Source organism: Penaeus japonicus, unplaced genomic scaffold, assembly GCF_977035675.1.
Source record: "Penaeus japonicus unplaced genomic scaffold, GWHDUDI00000001_assembly GWHDUDI00000034, whole genome shotgun sequence".
Taxonomy (NCBI): Eukaryota; Metazoa; Arthropoda; class Malacostraca; order Decapoda; family Penaeidae; genus Penaeus; species Penaeus japonicus.
Genome location: NW_028234436.1, coordinates 23,973,688 through 23,979,687, shown reverse-complemented (window position 1 = coordinate 23,979,687; position 6,000 = coordinate 23,973,688).

Genomic DNA, 6,000 nt, shown 5'->3' with positions numbered 1-6,000 from the left:
ATATATATATATATATATATATATATATATATATATATATATATAGTGGTATTCCACTTAAAAGCAGAATATATTATCTACGTATATTAAAGTAGGTTAGATATTTATTTAAGATAATAAACAAAATTAAAAAAGTCATAGTGTAAGGTAAAGAAAAGTTAAAAGTTAGAAATACCGTAAAGCAAATAGGTAACATGAAAATATTTTTCTGATAGTAAAGTCGAAAAATATAAGACTATTTTTATCAAATTATTAAATCGTTATTTGTTTTACTAAAATTTATTATCACATTTCTTCGTGTGTCATAAAGAGTTGAACAGAAATTTATATATAGCTCTACTGAAGACATCAATTTAGACTATTTTGATGTTAGATGGAGAGATACTTCAGAACAGTCCTTTAGAATAAATTGAAAGATAGGGAAAATAAGTTCCTTTATATCAAGTGAAAAATACGAAAAAAAGGTTTCTTTATATTAAGTGAAAAATACGAAAAAATAGGTTCTTTTATATCAAGTGAAAAATAGGAAAAATGATTCCGTTATATCAAGTGAAAAAATATGAAAAATTAGTGGGAAAAATAGATTCCTTTATGTTAAGTGAAAAATGGGGAAAAAAGTTCGTTTATATCAAGTGAGAAATAGGAAAAATAAGTTCCTTTATATGAAAATGAGAATAAAGTCTTCCATCTCCTTATAATGAAGCAAAAGATACTAATTACTATATCATAAACAACCTTGGCTTTATTTACGTGCAATGTGCAATGGCAGATGAGGTGTGTTTTAAGTGTGCACTTATTCAAAAGAATTATCAAAGTCAAAATTTCAAATTTCTTTGATTTCAAGGAACTCACTGTCTCATCGGGTAATTGATATTGATTATTATTATCATTATCATTATCATTGTCATTATCAGTATTCTCATGATCATTATCATTATTAATGTTGTTGTTATCGTGATCATTATTATCATTATTATTTCCATCATTATGATCATTATTATCACCATCGTCATTGTAATATTCTTTGTTTTATAATCCTTAACATGTTGACATGATTACTAGCATCGTTATTTATTTATTTACCTTATTAAATTTAACTTTGTTGTTTTTTTCTTTTCCTTTTCTTTTATTTTTTTTTCTCTCTCTCTTTCTCTCTCTCTCTTTCTTTTCTCTCTCTCTCTCATCCTCTTTTATTTATTTATTTTTTTCTCTCTCTCTCACCCTCTCCTTTCTTCCTCTCACTCTCTCTCTCACTCTCTCTCTGTCTCTCTCTCTCTCTATATATATATATATATATATATATATATATATATATATATATATATATATATATCTTATTCATCTATCATTTATCAATCTTAATTTTTGAAAAAAACAGAAAGCCTGAATTAACTACCGTGACCAGTGAAGAAATGTTCTGTTTTAAAATCAAATTGTGTACAATTTAGGAACTCCCGCAGAAGTGAACTATTTTAGATTTCAACATTTCTCAACTTTATCAGTGTGTTACTATGTAACATTTTTTTTTTTTTTTTTTTTTTTTTTTTTTTTGCGTATTCAAGAAATTGTATATTCATTCTCCCTGTACTGTGAACTATGCAAAAGCAATTCATATTGCATTTTTATTGAGAATATTTGCATGAAGCAAAAGTAGTCAATATTGCAGATGCAATCTGGACTCTCCCAACAATTCTATTTCATTTTCGATCCCATTACATATATATTTAGACATCAAATCCCTTTAAAACACGAGTAAATATAAGGCCCTTTTTGTTTATAATATAACTTATATGTCCTTCCAGTGTATAATACAAGTAATATGCAATTTTAGATCATAATGTAACTAATATAATCCCATTTCAGTTTATAATATACTTAATACAATGGAATTCTAGTTCATAATTGAATAGACTGAAATTTTAGTTTATGATTGATATATTTAATACAATGCCATTTCAAAATAAAACGCAACTATCATAATCCCATCTCAGTGTACAATATAACTAATACAATGCAACTTTACTTTATAATGTAACTATTTAAAATCCTAGGTAGAAATTGAATAAAGGTTTTGCGTGTCGAAGTATCTTGGTAGAATTCCTGAGTCGCTTTTTCTCTCCCTGGAAATTGACTCGAGGGAAAGTTCTTCGGATGTAAGAGTCCACAGCCCTGAGTTTTTTTTGTTTTTTTTGGCTTTTTAGGCTTTTTTTTTGGGGGGTGGGGGTGGGGGGGGAGGGAGTACAGTGTGCTTTGTGTTTGCTTTTGTGTGTGTGTTTGAGGATGGGGGAAGGTGGGAGTTGGGGGGGGGGGATGAGTGTGGGTATGTTTGTGTGTGTGTGTTTGTGTGTGTGTGTTCGTGTGTGTGTGTGTGTGATGTGTGTTTTCGTGTGTGTGTGTATGTGTGATATGTGTAGATATAGACAGATAAGAAGGCAAAAAAAAAAAATGATAATAATAAAAGTATATGGAGAGACATATATCGATAAGCCTATAAAACTACCCGAATTTCTCTATTTTCTACCCTTGTATCCTCTAAGCTCTCATCCCTCCATCTCTTTCTCTCTCTTCCTCCTTTCCTTCCACAACTTGTTCCCTTCCTTTTCCTCTTTCTCGTATAAAACAACGATAAAACGAGACACATTTGCACCGATATTCGAATTGGAGTCACATAATCACCGTTGCAAGTCTACCCCTTTAGTACGCTTTCTTGCGAATAGAACGGTCATTCCTTTCTCCACTGTGGGTCGTAAGAAGGTCAGAGGAGGAGGAACAGGAGGTAGAAGCGAGTGGTTACAACTGGGTTTTGTTAAAGGTCGTTTAAGGTCGTGTGTGTGTCGGGTATAACGAGGTTCCCTTTCGAGCTGGAAGACCGTTAGGATAAACTGTGCCGCCATTTTGTTTTTCTCCTTTTTATGTCGTGTTTATTTATTTATAACGTATATTCTTGGGCATTATAGTGAGAGAGAGAGGCCGAGGAAGAGAGAAATTGAGAGAAAGAAAGAGAGCGACCAAGGAAGAGCGAAAGAAAGAGAGAGAAAGAGAGCAAGAAAGAGCGAGAGAGAGAGAGAAAGAAAGAGAGAAAGGAAGAGCGAAAAAGAGAGAGAGAGAGAGAGAGAGAATATATATCAATAACTTCAAAGAATAAAACAAGGATAAAAAAAAATTATTATCATCACCATCATCATTATAATATTATTTGTTTTATAATCCTTAACATATTCATACTATAATAACTATTGTTTGTTTCTTTACCGTATTATTATCAAAATATCAATAGTTACATTAAAAAAAAAAAAAAAAAAAAAAATCACTTGATATAGAGGGACTTATTTTTCCTATTTCTCACTTGATATAAACGAACTAATTTTCCTTATTTTTCACTTGATATAAAGGAACTAATTTTCCCTATTTTTGGACAGATAGATAGATATACTATATGAATGTAATATAAAAACTTTACTAAGGAAGCTAATATGTTCTATAGAAACACGTGAACAAAAACCAAATCTGAGACAAGCTTTCCGAAAGAACAACGGAAAAGAAATATACTAAACGCAATAATTATTAATAAAAGTAATAATTCTAATAACGAATAACCTTAATGATAATACTAGCAATGGTCACTACTATAATGTTTCTTATTATGATCTTTCTCAATATTAATAAAGAATTTCTCCGAGTAGCTTTGTTCAGTGTGCAAGGCTTTATAATTAGGATCTGCTTTAGGATTCGTGTTGCAATAAAAGGTGTTTTTTTTATTAAAAAGAAAGAAAGAAAGAAAGAAAATAAAAAATAAAGAAAAAAGAAAGAAAGAAAGAAAATAAAAAAGAAAGAAAAAAAGAAAGAAAGAAAGAAAATTATATATATATATATATATATATATATATATATATATATATATATATATATATATAAGTGGTATTCCACTTAAAAGCAGAATATATTATCTACGTATATTAAAGTAGGTTAGATATATATTTAAGATAAAAAACAAAATATAAAAAAGTCATAGTGTAAGGTAAAGAAAAGTTAAAAGTTAGAAATACCGTAAAGCAAATAGGTAACATGAAAATATAAGACTATTTATATCAAAAATTTATTAAAAATATAATATAAGACTATTTATATCAAATATTTATTAAAATTTATGAAATCGTTATTAGTTTTACTAAAATTTGCTTTCTATTTCATAAACCGTGTCTCTTAAGAGTTGAACAAAATTTATATATGGCTTTACTGAAGACATCAATTTAAAATATTTTGATATTAGATGGAAAGATACTTTAGAAAATATTTTTAGTATCAATCGAAATATAGGAGAAATAAGTTCCTTTATATCAAGTGAAAAATACGAAAAAATGTTGCATTATATTAAGTGAAAAATCCGAATAAAATGCTTTATATTAAGTGAAAATAGGAAAAAGTTCCTTTATATCAAATGAAAAATATGAAAAATAAGTTCCTTTATATCAAGAGAAAAATACGAAAAAAAAGTTGCTTTATATTGTGAAAAATAGGAAAAATAAGTTCCTTTATATCAAGTGAAAAATACGAAAAAGAAATTCCTTTATACGAAAATGAGAATAAAGTCTTCCATCTCCTTATAATGAAGCAGTAATCGAGATGCCAATTACTATATCATAAACAACCTTGGCTTTATTTACGTGCAATGTGCAATGGCAGATGAGGTGTTTTTTAAGTGTGCACTTATTCAAAAGAATTATCAAAGTCAAAATTTCAAATTTCTTTGATTTCAAGGAACTCACTGTCTAATCGGGTAATTGATATTGATTACTATTATTATTATCATTATCATTATCATTGTCATTATCAGTATTCTCATGATCATTATCATTATTATTGTTATTGTTATCGTGATCATTTTTATCATTATTATTTCCATCATTATGATTATTATTATCACTATCGTCATTGTAATATTCTTTGTTTTATAATCCTTAATATATTGACATGATTACTAGCATAATTATTTATTTATTTACCTTATCAAATTTACCTCCTTGAATTTACGTGTTACATTTCCCCCCCCCCCCCCCTTTCTCCTTCTTCTTCTTTCTTTTCTTCGACTCTCTCTCTCTCTCTTTCTCTTCCTCTCTCGATAACCCTCTTTTTTTTTCTCTCTCTCTCTCTCACCCTCTCTTTTCGCTCTCTCTCTCTCTCTCTCTCTCTCTCTCACCCTCTCTTTTCTCTCTCTCTCTCTCTTTAACTATCTATCTATCTTCTTTTTTTCTCTCTCAATCTCTCTCTCTCCTCTTTCTTTCTCTGTCAGTCAATCTCTCTCTCTCTCTCTCTCTCTCTCTTCTTTCTTTCTCTGTCAGTCAGTCTCTCTCTCTCTCTCTCTCTCTTTCTTTCTCTCTGTCTCTCTCATTTCTCTATTGCCTCCTTTGCTTCTATCAATGCTATCGTTTTCTTCATACTATTAGTTTATAATATATTAGTCAACTTATTCCAAACACACACACACACACAGACACACACAAACACACACAGACACAAAGAAACACACACAGACACACACACACACACACAGACACACACACACACAGACACAAAGAAACACACACAGACAAACACACACACACACAAAGAACCCCCCCCCCCCCCCGACCCAAGCCCATAGTAATGTTAAGAACCAAAATCTCATTTGCAACTTGACTTCATTGCATTAAATCGTAAATATTGCAAACAGGAGCGAGTTTTTGAATGGTATGTGTATCCACTCGCATTAGATTTGAAATATTTTAATCGTTTATGATTTTATTTTCTTCTGAAATCTATCTCTTCATGGAGTATGATAACCCTTTATTCATTTTCATTAATTTGTTTATTTATTTGGTGTATCAGAGACGTAGAAACATTAAATGATTAACAGATGAATATAAATGGCAAGTTTAGGGATAAATCTATGCTTTAGTAGGGGAGAAGTCTTAATCCTTGCAAGGTAAGAAAATGTTGGTTACAACAGCTGTCAAGTGAATA